This window comes from Lathamus discolor, chromosome 2 (genome assembly GCF_037157495.1).
Source record: "Lathamus discolor isolate bLatDis1 chromosome 2, bLatDis1.hap1, whole genome shotgun sequence".
Lineage (NCBI taxonomy): Eukaryota > Metazoa > Chordata > Aves > Psittaciformes > Psittacidae > Lathamus > Lathamus discolor.
Genome location: NC_088885.1, coordinates 153484005 through 153502076, shown reverse-complemented (window position 1 = coordinate 153502076; position 18072 = coordinate 153484005).

Genomic DNA, 18072 nt, shown 5'->3' with positions numbered 1-18072 from the left:
GTGATGGGACTCACAAATATAGGTGCAGTGGCTACAAAAAGCTAACAGCTTATCAGAGATCAGATTTAAGAGTAGAGTAGCAATCAGGAGGTCAGGGGTGAAATCCAGACTAATATTCTTTCTGCAATGTGCATGGGAAGGATGGCTTGGGTAAGAGGCCAAAGCAACTTATTTTGCTTCAGCTACATTGAGTTGCTAACAAGGGGAGAAGTTCCATAGATGAAGACTGGTGGAAAAGACATGTCGAGGATTGAGAAGCATGTTTGCAGGCACTAGTCAAAATTGCTTGAGTAAAACCATGACCAGTGCAGAGGTTGAGCTCCTGAGGGCTCCACAGAAATGAGAGGGTAGACAAATAAAACAGTAAAATCTAAGAAATGGAAAGAGTAAAAGCATGAGCAGAAAAGAGAAAGGAGGAACCTGGAGTTACAGGCTACCTGCTTACAGAGAGCCAGCCAATGTCTGATTTTAAGGAAGACATGTCTGACTGCATGAATTGTCTGTGGGGTCAAGGGAGATGAGAAGAAAATAGAGACTTGGCTTTCATTATGACTAAGAGCTCTCTGAATACCTTGAATAGCAGAGCAGAAAGAAGGAGCCACAGACAACTAGAAATGGTCCAGAACCCAGAAGGAGCTCAGCACCTCCTGTAAATACAAATAGATCTGCCTACCACAAATTTTATTTATCCTGTGGAGTCTCATAATACAAGCACAGTATTTCAAGAATAGCATTTCATGACTGAGGAAAGCGTCACAGCGGGTTCTTGCCCAAGAATACACCCAGACTGCCTGACATTTACAGAAGATCTCTCAAGGTCATTTATAGCACTTGGAGAATGGGCACTTTCAGCCTTTGCCTTTTGACTTCAGCTCTTGTTCCAGTGACATCCTCTGTTGGTTTGGGTAATGGTAAGTGGCAGACAGGCCAGGAGCTCCCACCTCCTCCCGTGCAGGGGACTCCATGAGCTTCATCTAATTGCACATTGGGGGCTGCTGCGCTGTCCCTTGGAGTGAGCGTAAATCAGAAGTCAATTGTCCATTCTAATCAGGTTTAGTCAGAATATATGCTACATGAAGTTACAAGTGACTGGAATTAGCTTACACACAGTAAACATTTCAGCTCTAATCTGATCATTTTAAGTGAAAACTGGTGAGCTTTAACTGTAGGGAAAAAAAACCCAACCATGCTATAATCGATAAACAAGGAATGATCCAAAAGAGGGGACCAGCACATCTGATTAATCATCCCACCAGCAGATCAGATTTATGATATGATGCAAATTAATCACATCCTTTCAAAAAACTTATACTATAAAAACCTTAACCACAGCCTTTGATGTGGTAATTTGATTTGTGAAGATTTCCTCTGAGACAGCAATGGGATACATTTACAGCTGAAACATATACAAGTATTCATCATTCTTTTCCAACAGCTATTCTTCCTGGGCACTTTTGCTTGAAGGGAGTCTCTCTTGTGACTTGGCTGTAGATTCTCAATGCTTAGACATGAATGAGAAGATGTTGGAGCCTTCACTGGAATTTAATTTCTCAACACAAATTGTGTTCTCATCACAATAATAAAATCCAGTTTTGTTTCTGGATTTCATTTCTTCTTTTCTTTGTGTCTCCTTGTATGTAGTTTTTAGAAGCACTTTTACAGAGATGTTGTTTTTTTTGTTACATGAAACATCTGTTTTCTTGGCATGAGCCTGTCATCTCTTCCCTGGCTGTAATGGTGCTTTCAGGGATGGAGAAAAGAGAAGGTCCTTTTATAATATAATATTTTTTTAAAACCCTGAAGAATGGACACCCTATTAAAGGACTTTTACGTTTGTTGTTGTTAAACACAGATTCTATTTCTATATGGACCGACCTCAACATTTCACTTCCCAAAGAAAGGCCAGAAGTGTACTCTGCTATAGGGTACAGGCTAGCAATTTAAGCCCAGCTTGCCTAAATACATCTAAATACATTTGCCTAAATCCCATTTTGCAAAGGGAGTGTTTCAAGAAACCTAAATGCAACTTTTCAATAAGCCTGAATACAATCCTTAATTGGAATCAAGTAACAAAACCACGGTGATCTGATGGAGACAGAGTGGATCTTTGAGTTCAGATTCAGATAAGCAGAAATTGTTTATTTCTTAACTAAGCAGTGTAAGTTAATGAGTTACAGAGGAGGAAGAGTTCAAGAAACGGAGTATTTTTTTCCTTATCTATAAATGTGGCCAGTTCTCTGAATTTTCCCACAACAGCCCTTTTGGCTTGCAGCTGGTATACATTTCCCTATGTTATCTAGTCAGGATAGAAGTCAACAAACCCTTTCCTCCTGAATGAGCTGTAACAAACAAAAAAAATAAGCTGATAAACCAACAAAACAGTTTAGAAACCTCTCAGGCACTGCAGCATTCACTTGGGTTTCTGTGCTTCACAGCCAGGTCATCCATGTTATGAATTAAGGTATGCATTAGCTAAGGTACAGGCAGATGTGGTGGTCTACCCAAGACTGCACAATATTCCTCTATGACAGCCAAAACTGAATCAAAGAGATACCATGGTCCAGGAACTACCATGTTTTTCCTTTCTCTATTGCCTGGAACAAGCTCATCAATGCTTTAGTCCCTTTACTATTCACTTACCCATTTTAATGATGTCTATATTCTTGCCTATTCACATTCTTCCATACCAATTCAAAATACTGCTATAAAAGTGATTTTCCTATTGTGGCATTTTTGATCATGCCACTTCCTCTCTGGTTCACTTTTTGAGCTTCACCCTCTCCATCACATCAAGCATACCTTCCTTCTTCATTCTCAAAGTTCTTCACCACCCAGACCTTGCCCATGCTCTATGAAGATGTCAGCTCCCTCCTATCCGTGCCAGACATGAGCTGTCCAGGCCCCCTGTTCACTTTGGAGTGTCTCCCTCTCAAAATTCCCAAAGCCATTTAATTTTCCTCCTACAAATTCCACTTTGAAATTCCTCTGATGTGTATGACAAGCTTGGCGCTGCCGGGCTGCAGTGCTGAGACCAGGACCAACCACAGAGACGGCTATCGATGCATTGGCTCCTTCTGCTCTCCCATCTGTCTGCATCTCTTGCTTCTTCTGGAAGCTCGTTGAGCACAGACCACACCTCAGTCTCATGGTGGTAAAGCACCTAGAAGAAGAGGGCCATGTTTCATAAGAATGGCCCCTATTTCTAAAGCAGCACAAACAGTAGATCCATGTCATGACACAGCGATTAATTTAGTCAGTAACACCAGAACCAAAGCAATAAATCACTGCCTCTGAGACCTAACCCAAGCCAAGCACAATAGAAAACCTACTGAACATTTTTAATATATTGCATTTCCATGAATTCAAGCCGGTGCAGGTTTTGCCTTCTCATGACAGCACTGAAGTATTGGCTTGTGTTCAATATCACATCCTTCCTAGGCTCCAAATACTTCTGTGTGGTACTGCTGTTGCAATCACTCATTTGAGGGATGATTTGTTTGACTACTGAATATTCTAACAATAAGATAGCTTGTGGAAATAGAAGCCTGGCCAAAAAATTTCTCTTCTGAAGACATCCTTTGCCAATAAGCATCAGCAAAAGCTCTCCTGACAGGGTAGATATATGCACGTTGCTCTTTGACTCTAATAAATCTGAAATTAAGTTGCCAAAGAGTTTGAACTATGTATAGGGGTCAGTTCAATGGCAGTGCTGTTACAGAACTGGAGCACATAGGATCTATCATTCCCCCATGAGGTTTTTTTTCCCCCAAGTCAGGCATGTAAAATTACTGACAAAAGTTTAATGACTTAGTTTACAGGAGATTAGTCTCACCATGAGCTGGATTATTCTGAACATATGGAGACCCAGTCTGGCTATGAGGTATGTAAATGGATGGTAGAGATTTGGGAATGAAGACTTTTTGGGTTGAGAGAATCTTGTGTTATATACTTTAACTCTTTCTATCACTGTTGGGACTGTTTTGTTGTTGTTTATTTTGTGGGTTTGGGTTTGTTTTTAACCTATGGCAATGCCAGTCACTGAAGTTAACTGCAGTTTAGGTCTGTAACAAAGCACAATGGAAGCCAACGTGTATATTTATGAGAAATAGGATTTATATAGAAAACAACAAAACATGGGAGCAGCCACATCATGGAACAAAGGTAGGCTAATGCTGAACATAGGAATATAGCAATATAGGAAACCCTGAAGCTCAAAAGATATTTGGCATCTGTGTGTGTGCGATCACCTGAAATCAGGGCTCACTGAACTCAGACATCAGGGATAAAAACTTGAGAGGCATCCAAGTAAGTAAGAATCCTTAAATAAAGGTGGGATTTATGATGATGATGATGATTATTAATACTGTTATTATTATTACTATATTACTATTGTTATTATTATCCCTGTTATTGTTATTACTATTATTGAGCTTAATCCATGGAAGGAGTTAGATGTCTAACTGCTGCATAACTTTCATCATAGAATTCAGGCTACGCAGTGTCTCAGTTGCTAACCAAATTCTAAAGGAGCTGAAAATCTCATTTTTGGTAGTAACACTGCCCAGGATCAGACATTATTGGTCACTGTGAATAACCAATGTCTGCCTCATCATTGTTCTTTGTTTAAATTGTCAATGAAGACATTATTATACCACCAACTCTGTTACCTGTAAAGCCCATCTTCAAAGGTATTTTAGGTGATGAGCAGGCTTGTTGTACAGAAAATTTTACCCTATAGTCTATTGATTAGAACAAGTACCAGACTTAGCAGGTTCAGAATCGTCTCTGCCCTCTGCCTGTGAGATCTCTGACTCTCATGAGAGAACCTGAATGGCAACCAGAATAAAGTGCATTTGGAAGAAGCCTTTGCAACCTCTGTCTGTCATGTTAGAGCTCATTCCTTTTAAGGAATAGTTGAGAAGTAATTGTAGTGGTGGTAGTAGTATTAATTGCAGCAAGCGTTAGCATTTGGTTTCTTTCTTTGGCGACTCAGCCTTTGCATTTGCAGAATCTTTCTCATGAGCTTTATCTCTTTGTGGTCCAAAGGATATTTAGGGAATCTGATCAAAGTGAAGCAGCTTAAATAGTAGAACTTTAAAGCCTCCTTTTCTGAGCTCCAGAGCTCCCCTTCAGGTCCTGTTTCTTACTAGGCCATGGAGTCTTATGGCAAAGATGGGAATGAATGTCCACAGGTAGAAGAGGAATATGAGGCAGGATCGTCTGTGAGACTGGTGATTGTTTAACCATGGGAAAGAAGGAAGTGACATCAGGACAATCTGGTTTAGATGCCCAGTTCCCTACAGCCTGGAGTTAGCTATGTGCTCAGTCCTGGTGGGCATGGCTTACCACAACCCTTTTCTTAGGAGCTTTGGGTGACTACGGAGGCACAACCTGGAACACGTCTCCATCTAAGGTTCTTGGTGTCCTCTGAAACAACAGGCTCCCTGCCTGCTAAAAGCAATTTCAGCACCAGGTGCTCTGTTAAAGCTGTCTCACTTTGGGCATATTTTCTGAAGCCTCACGTTGTACAAGATTTGGATTAGCTCTACCTGTGTGCCAAATGGCTCACAGACACTGAAGTCACGCAGTAATGCGTACTTCAAAGCTAGTGGTCATAAAACAATACAAAAAGATGCAGTTTCGAGTACTTCAATGGACCACTCTTTTTGACAAAGAATTTGTCCCTTCACTGTTACAGAGCACTCAGGAATCATGTAGACGTGATCTAGGCATAGAGCTGACACCGCTGACTTTCATCTTCCAGTTTACTTGATGCCTTTAAAATAAAACAGAAATGATTCTTAAACAATATGCTTTCAGCCAGCAGAAAACTAAGAGGTGGATGCAAGAGCTGACGTGGGATGAGGTAAAAAGTCCGCAACAATCGTCTCTAACTTCTTGTTTCCTGAATCTGCAGAAAACTGACGCAACCATAATGTAAAATCAAAAGAGCCATTTCGTATCTTCTATTAGACAGAAGGAAAGCCATTTTGGGAGAGGAAAAGTCTTCTGTAAGCTCACCACAGGCTCCCATTACAAGACAGTTAACCAATGATTTTCATTTCAGCATAGCTGGTAATTAATCATAGCTGTTATTCAGGTGTGCTGAAACCTGGCTGTTTTCAGTGGCTCTGCAAGACTTGAAAAGGCTGCTTGCACAACCTGCTATCTTTTCAGTTCAGACCAGCAAAAGTATCTGTTACCTCAATGAAGAAACTCTTTTACCCATCTCTCCTGTTTGTCAGGATAATTCAATTGATGTTCTACCTAGAACCCTGCAGGACCACAGCTGCAACAGCAGATAGGCCTTTGTTAAGCCTTAAGTTACTGATTTAACAAGCTGTGCTAATGAAATGGGGCTTTAATGAGGTGCTTTTAGCTAGGCTCAATGTATTTTCCATTTCATCTCAGCCCTACATTTCCTGAACTTTTTTACAAAATAGCTTAGCAAATCCCTTCATTTTTCAACTAGAATGACCCTTGATATCTCGTTTAATAGATGAATGTATAATATTCAGCTATCCCAATCAACTTCAAAAGTGGCTGTGGCCTTTCTCTAAGCAGCAGTTACTTACCAGGCTCAGAAGCACGGTACTGGACTGGAGGGCCTTTAGCCTGCCTCACTTGTAGTTCATACATCCTGTGCTCATATATTAGAATTAAAATGATACCTTTTATAAATGGTATGTCCAATCCTTCACAGTGCCCTGTTGTAGCATTAAGGAAGCTGTGTCCTTTTTTTAATGACAAATATTAAAATCATGTCCTTTGATAGCAGTTCACTAGAAATCAACATGTTTATTTATCATCTACTCAGTTCGATCCAGATTCACATAGCCATTAGCAGAGATAATGACAAATTGCCCCATGTGACTGGGATGTGAGCTGAAACCTCAAATAACAGTGAAGTAGTACACAGATCACCCAGCATTACTACCTCGCTTGAAAGCTACTCTAATTTTGTAAAGCAAGTTGTCAAATCGATGTCTCTGCTGTCAAACAAAAATGTATTTTTAAGAGAATGCTTCAAAAATCCATAGAGGAAATGCAAGTGCAGCACGACGTTTGTTGGATTTCATTCTGCGAGTGATGCTGTGAAAATTGATCAGACCACATTTAATGGAGAAATCATTAGAAGTCTAATTCAACCAACTCCAGAAATATTTATGAAGATCAGTTAAAAACCACTGATATGATACAGGAGGATACTTGTTGTAGTATTATTAATAGCTAGGGATATATAGCTTCAACATATGTTTACTACAGGAACTCTGTGATGCATTTCCAGAAGCTTTTGTACAACAAGCCTTTATTAAAACAGCACGATCTTCCAAATTGCTGATAGCTAAAGATGGGCTTTGTATGACTTCATATCTATCCATTTTAACCTTTAAAGCCTGTTACAGTAATTGTTGATCCAGTAAAAATCTACTTTATCTGTCTTGCCCTGGTAGAAACATGACTGCAGGCTTCCACTAGCCAGGGCTATGGCAGTCTGTTGCTTAATGCATGTTTTTATTTAACTCCATCTTCCCCATATGTTGGGTCTCCCTCTTCTGTAATGAACTGCACTGGATAATTTGTGCATAAAAGACCAAAAGGAATTAAACTTCCTGATAAATAATGATTGCTGTTATCTAATACTACAGGTCTGTGTGGAATCTTCTTTAATGGGGAAGCAATCACTTTCTATTCAGTACAGGGGTTTCTGATAAGGGCAATGTCCATGGCAGGGGGGTTGGAACTAGATGATCTTGAGGTCCTTTCCAACCCTAACTATTCTATGATTCTATGATTCTGATAAGGGCAATAGTATTTTTAGCTCTTTTAAATGCCTCCTTGGTGCTCCTTATGTGTGTTTCAATTACCTTTTTCCTCTCCTCCATTAAAAATTTTGCACATCTTTGCAAAAAAACTCCAAACCTCAACAGGTGAGAATGGATTTTTGTCTAAAGGACTGTTATCCTTGAGAGCTCCTGCCAGGACTCTGTTCAGCAGAGCATTTCTCAGGGAAGTGGTAAAATCACCGTCCTTGGAAATGTCAAAAAAACATGTAGATGAGGCCCTTAGTGACATGGTTTAGTGGTGGCCTTGGCATTTGAGGGGTAAAGGTTGGACTTGATGATCTTAAAGGGATCCTAATGGATCCCATCGTGGTTTAAACAAGAGTCATCCATAAACCACACAGTCGCTCTCTCACTCCCCCCTTTCTTGCCCTCCCCCTGCTCCTGGAGGGACGGAGAGGAGAATCGAAAAGAATGCAACTCCCACGGGTTGAGATAAGAACAGTTTAGTAACTAAGGTATAACACAAACCACTGCTGCTACCACCAATGATAATAATGATAAAGGAAATAACAAGAGGAAAGAATACAACACCTCAACACCAGCTGACCAATAACTCGCCCCACTCCCCCCAGCCGAGCACCGACCTGTACCTCGTCCAACCCTGCAGTCCCCCCGCCCTTCTGGGTCACTCTCCGTTACATCCTGGGCATGATGTGCTGTGGTATGGAATACCTCTTTGGTCAGTTTGGGTCAGGTGTCCTGTCTCTGCTTCCTCCCAGCCTCCCTTCCTCCCTGGCAGAGCATGAGGCTCAGAAGTCCTTGGCCAGACCAAACATTCGAGCAGCAACTGAAAACATCGGTGTTATCAGCACTGTTCCAAGGCCAAAAATCAAAAACACAGCGTTGCACCAGCCACTAAGAAGGAGAAGAACTACTGCTACTGCTAAACCCAGAACAGATCCCTAGATTTAATCTTAGGACTGGTAGATCTTTGGTTACTGAACCTCTTCCAGTATTTCTCAACAGCCCTGAAGGAAAGACAGAATGGATGTCTCCTTTAGCAGGACAACACTGGTGATTTTGACAGAAATATTTGCTAAAAATAAATGCAGCATGGGAAAAGTGTCCTCAAATACATTGGAGAGCTTGCCCTTTCATGATCCCATATCAAGGGAAGGCAGTCATTTATGTCCACTGCCTTCAGGGAGCAACAGGTATCATCTACCTTCATCAGCTGAGTGTGGCTCTGCATGGAGCAGTCCTGATGTGAATGCAACTCCTCAGAGTTCAACAGTGCTGGAGAAGGTGACATGTCCCTACTCAGGACTCTGGGGCTATTGCAGCTCTCTGGGATAGCCCAAGATCCAGAAGCATGGTGGGATGTGAGAGTGCAATGAGAGGAACAATGCAGAGGTGTCATTAAGTCTGTGATGCAGAAGGAATTACCTTCCCATCGGATACCCAGAGAACTGAAATCACTTCAGTAAATGGGTGTGATAAACTCTGAGAGGAGCACTGTGAGGAGAGTAAAAAGTGGACCATAAAAAGGGTATTTTCTCACTGAATATTCACCAAGTGATGACAAACTGGGGACAAGTAGCTGCGGTGTGCGACACAGAATTATAGACTGGTTTGGGTTGGAAAGGACCTTCACATTGTTTAGTTCCAACCCCCTGCCATGGCCAGGGACACCTCGCACTAGACCATGTTCCCCAAGGCTCTGTCCAACCTGGCCTTGCACACGGCCAGGGATGGAGCATTCACAACTTCCTTGGGTGACATTGCAGGGAGAAATATTTTTCCAAGGCTTTCTGTACACATGCTGTTATTTAACCTTAGTTGTTTCTCTCAAGGATCACTTTCTGCTGTTCTCACTCTAAAAATTCCCCATATGTAAATAGGAAATGTCCACATGGGAAGGGAATCAGGAGACAGGAATCAGGAACCAGGAATGAGGAATTAGGACACGTGCTTTCTGGCCATGTGTCATGGTGAGGGTTCCAAACGATCTGTGAAGTTTACAGCAAACTGTATGAGTGTATATATACATATACATATACATATACATACATATATATATATATATATATATATATAAAAATCAGTGTGGCCATTTCTGCCACCAAGATCTCTCACATGTATATGAAATATGCATATAAACCACATTTATGTGATTGGGCTAGTCTGGAGGAAATTGATGGTCCATAGAGACTGGTCATGCAGGATTTATCATAGAATCATAGAATAGTCAGGGTTGGAAAGGACCTTAAGATCATCCAGTTCCAACCCCCCTGCTATGGGCAGGGACACCTCACACTAAATCCGCCTTGTGGTGACTGCCAGTTTTTAATGTAACTGAATTATCTTGAGTCTTTGGCAAGAGTTTCTCAGAATCTTCATAATGCTGAAAATCATATTAATGTGTGAAGGGCTGAGCAGACAGACATACCTGTTGCTAGTACAGGAATATGTGAGTATGAGAGTCTGCACTTCTCTAATATGAAGGGTTTGAGAAGAATTTTCTCCTGGGAACCTCATGTAGTCGCCTTCTAACTGATCGTGCTGTAAATATTAGAGGTGTCTGCGGGTTTTTCTGTAGAGCTGAGAAACAGTTAGGGGTGGATTAATGGCCTGAATTAAATGTTGTCATCAGTTGTAAAGTCAGTTTAGTTAGGCTGTAATTATAATCTGCCTGAAATGATAAGAACTGCAATGTGGTTTCATGCACCCTAGCTGGGAAAGCACAGGCAAGAGTGGGAGGGAAGCTCAGATTCTGACAATGCCATCACTATGCTGGTGGGCTCTTGCGCAAAAGGGAGACTCTCCTTGGGCACAGCCAGGAGCGCATCTCTCTGAAGCATGAAGATTTGCAGCTCTTTGCATTTTAGACTTAGAATAGAACCAGCAATTTGCTGACAAATACTGAAAAATTTAAGTTTTGGTGGGAGGAAGATAATTCACAAATGCTTGCTGAATTTTATATGTTTCTTTGTAAAAAGTGTGTGCTACAATATAAAATGCAAGGATTTATTTTCCATCCATACTACTTCTAGCAATAATGATTTAAGGAGATAGGCAGTACAATTTCATAAGTAATAAAACTTTTGTTATACCAACTAGTACCTCTAAAAAACCCATTGTGGAGCATATAAGAAGCAGTATACATTTTAAAAGTGATAGATTAAAAGAAAGTTATTTTAGATATCACTTTTGTTTTGGCAGGGCCCAAGCTGGTCACATTTCTTTTCATTTTGCCTCAGATAACTTTTTACAATCGTTACATTCAACATCAAACCAGAAATAAATGTTCTTCATCTCGCTCCATACCTGCTGGTTAAGCTTCGTGTTATTAATCCATAAATCACTGAAAAAAGGATTTTAAGAAGAATACTTATTTGTAAACTTGCAGTGCATTTTGGTAACAGTTGTAGCCAAATAAAGAAACCACAGAGAACTGAAAAAGCTAAACAGATACTTTATAATAGTAGTCTTATTTTCAAATGAATGACATATCAGGATAAGCGAGAATATTAATTACATGGAGATTTCATTCAATAAACTTTAAAAATTCTATTTCTTCCACAAATGACAATTCTTCCCCATAGCCAACTTTTCCAAACCAGAAGAGTATGAAATTATCTTATTCACTACAGACTGATAGTGTTTTTTCTCATTAGCATCTGCTGTAAAGCCTTTTAGCTGTGTGCATTTCCATACTGAGCATCTTGTGTGGTTTTGTGTCATCTTTCAGCAGGAATTTTTGGAATTATTGGGATTTTTTTCCCTTAATTCACCAAGGAAAAGTTTTAAAAATGTCTTAAACTACTTTTGCCAGCAAGACATAAAAACCCTGGTTGCACCCACTACCTTTGGAATTTTCCTTGAGCTCTTTTGTTACACTTATGTTATTTTTGAGAGGAATCAAACCAGGAAGTTTTGTTCTGGCAGCCCAAATTCACTGTTTCCTTCCATGCAGATAAGCTGAATCATCTCCACTTTGTTTGTGAACAGAGAAAATTGTTTGATGGTAAGGCTAAGTCAAATAAGAAAATATTTAATCGCGTGTATGTTGATTATACACTCTCTGATGGGTTTATTTAAAGTTGAATGCTTTATAATTTAGGTATTTATCAATGCTACTAAAATTAGGATGTTTGTGTTACAACACTGCTCACACACTTTTACATTTCCCTCTCTCTTCCTGCAGTTCTGCTTGTTTCTTTGGAACATTGTGCCATGGGCAACACCGGAAAATGAAAGTTGGACCTGTTTCACAGTGAAGTGACAACTTCTGAGGCTGAGGGAGCTGGGTCTCTTTAGCTTGGAGGAGACTGAGGGGTGACCTCATCAATGTTTACAAATATGTAAAGGGTAGGTGTCAGGATGATGGAGCTAGGCTTTTTTCAGTGATATCCAGTGATAGGACAAGGGGCAATGGGTGTAAACTGGAACATAGGAAGTTCCACGTTAACATCAGGAAGAACTTCTTTACTGTAAGAGTGACAGAGTACTGGAACAGGTTGCCCAGGGGGGTTGTGGAGTCTCCTACACTGGAGATATTCAAGGCCCACCTGGACAAGTTCCTGTGTGATGTACTGTAGGTTACCCTGCTCTTGCAGGGGGGTTGGACTAGATGATATTTTGAGGTCCCTTCCAACCCTTGGGATTCTGTGATTCTGTGATTCTGTGTGAAGTCAAGGCACTGAAGTCTGGATGCCAAACCTCTGGCAAAGAAAAACCGGCTAAGATATAAATATCTGGTCCCAAATCAGTGCAAATGGGTTAGTGATATTGAAGAATATTCTATTTAATTTTATCGGATGGAAACCAATTATGAATGAAGACCATCTAATCAGACACTGGATTCATAGGTCAGTTGGTTGTAAGTACAGTGACTCAAGCAGTGACACTTGTTACAGCTTCTGTTACCTACACCTTAAGTGTTCATCTTCTGATCACTTTCATGTGTATACTGTCCTGGAACCCTACATCCTCACCTATACAAACTCTTTACTGTTCAGTGCAGGAAGCAATAACTTGCCATACAAGCATTCTTTAAATGTTTGTCTAAAAGAACACTGCAATAACCCTTCAGGCCTTCAGCAACATACTCACAAACTATAACGGAGAGAACACATTGGCTTGCTGTTCTGTGTCCAATGTTACAGTCACCAACCCTTAGAGTATATTTTCTCAATTTTTCTTCATTTTCTAATAGAGGAGGAGGTTAATGATTCTTATCTAGCCTAGATAAAGTATTGCTAACCATTGACTACTCATTGTTAACTAGGAAAAAGGGAAAGGCTGTTGCTGGTGGGAGCAAAAGAGATTGTTTCCCTTTCCTTTCACATGAAGGAAAACAGAATGACAGGAAATCAGGAGGACTGGGAAAAGGGCTGAATGAATGTGCAGGTGAATCATAGAATAGTTAGGGTTGGAAAGGACCTTAAGATCATTTAGTTCCAACCTCCTGCCATGGGCAGGGACACCTCACACTAAACCATGTTACTCAAGGCTCTGTCCAGCCTGGCCTTGAACACCGTCAGGGATGGAGCATTCACAACTTCCCTGGGCAACCCATTCCAGTGCCTCACCACCCTTACAGTAAGAACTTCTTCCCCTGTTTAAGTTTTAACCTGTTACCCCTTGTCCTATCATTACAGTCCCTAATCAATCAATCAGTGAGGCATCATAGATTAAAAAATATACTGGGAAGTTGCTTCTCTCCTTGAGAATGACCTGAATTACACTGAGCCCAGCCTTGGAGAGGCAAAGAAATCATCCTTGTGCCTTCAGTTTCCAAATAAAACCTACCTGCCATTGAGAGAGCTGTGTAGCCTGCACTGTACAAGGCACTTCTCTGCCTGGAGGCATTGGAAGTGGTTTAGTGAGGTAACAATGCATCTGAAATGTTGTGATATACGGGCTTAGTCTGCAGCTCTGAAGGAGCCCCAGGCTATAGTTACTCTAGGGTTAGGTCAGCACTTGACTAGATGAGGGCATGACCCAAGGAAACGTGGAAACTAGAAGTAAATATGACACAATGAATCTGTGGCAGAATGCCATTTGGAGATGCAAAGTGGAGGGAGGGAAAATATCAAGAGTGGTTGGTAACACACATGGAGAGTCTGGACTTTAACAGATTTGGCCAATTATGTGTAATTTCTTCATTTTATCCAACATTAGTCCTCCTGTACACTTTGCATTTACAACTGGGTGAGACTTTTATTACACCCCCAAGCTATGAAGGCATTTTACATTAGGAATACCAAATGTCCTTAAAAAGTGAAGGAGAGTTTCAAGTAAGAAGTCACGAGATCTCCAGGTGACTTGTGCAGAACAGCTATTCCGGGCGGATCTTTCTCTCGATACTTATCAACCTACAAAATGTCAATCAGCCTGGAGGCAGGACCACTGGAAGACCATGATGTACAATAAAACCTCTTCTTCTAAATGAAGGCGATTGCACCACGCCATTGTTTTTGTTTACAGACACCACAAGCGCTCCATGAATATTGTTTTTTGGGTGTTTACAGCTGAAGTTTCATATGAAGCCGGATATAGTCTAATAGTTCCTTCATCCCCACCCTTCATCATGACATGGCAAGGCTTTTGAAGAGTAAGTAGGCCATCCAAAACAAAAGCAGGAAATTAAATTCAGCATCCTTAATGTGTGGTGTTTTCCGAAGCTTCTGTTGCTTTCATGACATATTGCCAGAGCTATTTATGTCTGTGGGGAGCTAGGAAAAAGATCACATATTGTACAGAGAGCACAGTGTTAAATTTATGCAAAGTGAAGAAAAGTGTCATCTCAAAAAATATTTATTTCATAGATTTTTTGCCTTGAGGATTGTGCTCTGTGATATCTTTAAGGAGAGCTGTGCTGCATTAGCATCAGGTTTAAAATGCTTATAAATATTAAGAACAAATTTAATCTGTAACATTTATATAAAGCGGTACATAAAGCTTATCATATTGTGTAGAAAGAAAGGAAACGCTTTCAGTGCACCGCAGCCTTTTCTTCAGCTAGACTTAAAAACTGAAAACAAAAGATAGCTAAAAGAGAAGAAATACGCTGAAAGGAAGCAGAAAGATGCTGCACCAGCTTCTTCACTATTTTCTTTGCTTTTACATGGAATTTAATTCCTTTGTAAGGGGCTTGAATAGTTCCAGCAAAATTGCGGTAGCTCGGAGTGCAAAGATAAAATACCCGTATCTGCAGCAACAATAGGTTGTTGGTGCGTGAACAGCCACTGTCTTTGGATGGATCCCTCCACTTACATTTAAAATATTCCCTTGAAAAGAACCTTTTGCAGAAATTTTCAAGGGCAGCAAACAAAGGATTTCCATGTTAAAAAATTACATGTTAAACCCAGTGTTGTCTCCAAGGATATCTAATCACAATGCATGCGTCATTTTAACAGTGGAATGGTTTGAAGTATCAACTCACTTCGCTCTTCAGGAAAATGTTTTAAAGGGAAGTCACAGCAACAGGCTGACCTGAAGTGAAGCACTCCCCCCTCCACCTTCCCAGCAGACGTGTGGATGCCAATATCTTTAACAGTGGGAGCGTTGGTGGGTGTCAGAGCAGAACGATTATATTTTTATAGCCCACATCATCTGCATAATTTACAAGAAGCAGCCAAAACAACTTCAAAAATAGTTGCTTTCAGCCCTCTTTTTTTTTTTTTTTTTTTTTTTTTTTTTGCTGCCGCAGAATTGGATTCTGGTTTTGTTTTTATTTACTTTCGGGAGTTTTCATTCCCTTATATGTCCATTTGTACAGTTTCCATTAATGTCAGATCGATGCTTCATGCCTAATTACTCTATTTCTTTAAATGGAAGCAGGATTCTATGCTGAGACCAGTTTTCTTGATGACTTTCTTGTCAAGAGTCACTAAAGGTCGGACACTGCCTCTTCAGGGGTCACTTTTGTGTAGGCGTCTACAAAGAAAAAGATGCCAGGATGTAACCTCTACCCATAGAGGATGTCTCAGGATATTAAATACAAATGAACCAGGATTCCACTTGACTCCGGTCCTTCCTCTAATATTGATTTTTCTCTCTAAAGAAATGATCACATTCGAGCAGAAACAAGGCTCTATATCTCAACGGGATAAAAACCATAGACCCTACCAGTATCTCTACATTTTGTTCTTCAAAACATGGAGGAAGCTCCCACGTCTCTCTTGGCAAGCTGTGCCTGGCTAAACAAAAACCACCAGTCCAAATCCCAAGACTTTTCTTGTGATTCAGTCTGCTCAGAAACTCCCCATGTTTTGAAGCCCCATATTTTCCACTGTCACTCCAGCTTTATGCATGTACAAAGGCTGCCAAATGCCCATCTGTCACCACACTGCTAGGATTTAGTGTATTGGACTTATCTCTCTTTTATTTTTCATTGGTAAAGCCTGAGACATGTAGGAGGTGGGATCTTTGTATTCAGTTTATTCTGTATGCTATGAAAGACAAATGAAATTAAGCTTTTCTCTTTGTCCCTAGGCTAAGAATGTAACAGGGCTGCTGCTCTCAAGCACATCAGCTGGCAATCAGCTGAGGAATCATACACATTCTAGCTGTTCCTTGGCCCTGTAACCTTCTTATCCTGACCTTGCTCAGCCCTAGAGGACAGAATAATGTTTCACTCTTACAGCTTGTGGTGTTTGCTGAGTTGAAGCAAGAACTACATTTTCCTGGGAGTAAACAGAAGGCATGAGAAAATTTCCTCCCTTTTAGTGTGTTTTGAGTGTTGTTCTTTCTGTTCACTGCGAGACCTCTTGCACTCGAAACCATTTCAGCTCCTCACTCTTTATTCTTTACAGCAATATACATTCCTTCTATCGATTGTTTTGTTGGTTTGTATTTTTTCTGCATAAACATTTAGAATCTCTGTTTCGCTGTTTTAATGTTTCACCTCCCAGGATAAGAAACAACCCCCTTTTAGGCTTTGTTTTAAGAGTTTCCGAAACTCAGAAATGGAAAAATGTCCCTGTGTTTCACTGTGGTACCTTTTTAAATGCTAAAACCTTTTAAGCAGAAACATCAGCAGCACTCCTAATGCAGATGCAGACCTTCAGGAAGCACATCAATGCAAGCAACTGTTCTCAGGGCTTGCAGATTTGAACCCTGTCAGAGTTTATCTACTGCCAGCTTCAAACTGTGGTTTGACATTTCTGGTCAAGAGGGGTGCCCTTGTGAGTCCCAAGAGGGGATGAATGTGAAAAGACAGAGAGGAGCATATTGTCTCCCTACAGCAGTACACTGCCAGCTTCCACTGCAGAGGTACCTGTTACCAGCAAGACATTGCTTTGAGGCAGCTCATCACAGCGTGGTCTTACTTGTGCCTGCAGTAGCAAGCCGTCAAAGCACAGCAAGAAAGAGAGAGATGGCAGGAAGCATCAAAGGGGAACTGCTAAAGACTGAATAGGAATGAAGATGAAAGCTGCAGCCAGTGTAACTCCCTTTCCAAAGGGAGGGAGCAGAAGTGCAATGTAAGAAGGAGTGGTCACAGAAGACCTCGGGGCCGATTCATTCCTCCTGTAACCCAGCTGTTACAGGAGGCTGGGAACTCAAGTGAGGAAATCACAAGAAAATTGCTGTGGTGCACAAAGGATGATTGTAAAACACTGCAGTGCCACATCTCAAAGCTGCTGGGGGGCCCAGGTATTGCACTGAGTTTTTGCCTGCTTTAACAGAAGACCTGTGGAGCTCAAACTCTTTAACACTGCAAAATCCACATCTGCTTTCAGACATAATAGGGTGATGACTGTGTATGAAGCCAAGCCTATCAGGCCAGGCACATGGATCTGAAAGGGGCAAGGACACTGCTGCCAGCTATAATCCACGTGTTTGCTACCCCCAAGCTATCTTGCACTCATTGTCTGGAAAGAAAAGATGGGGACCATTTCTCATTGGTATAAGAATGAAATTGTTTGTCTTCCTATGGTTTAGGTATCCATGAGAAAGCCATTCTCAGGAATAAGCTCTCTCCTACTTTCACCCCATCATAGGTGTAAGCTCAAATGCTTAGATCTAACACAAACTAGTCAAGGGCTCCTATTCCATTTACATCAGCCTTCAAGCCACATATACTGTGACAGGCATTGAACTACACTGGAGTCACGCAGATGGTCACGGCCCAAGACTAAGGCTTGGTAGAGCAGAACTAAATGTACTCAGCTTTAGAAACTGAGAGTCCTGGGTCAGGTGTACCCAAAGAATGAGTCTCAAGAAGTTCTGCACATTGTAAGTGCCATGTCACCGATGACCATCTCTCTATGTTCCT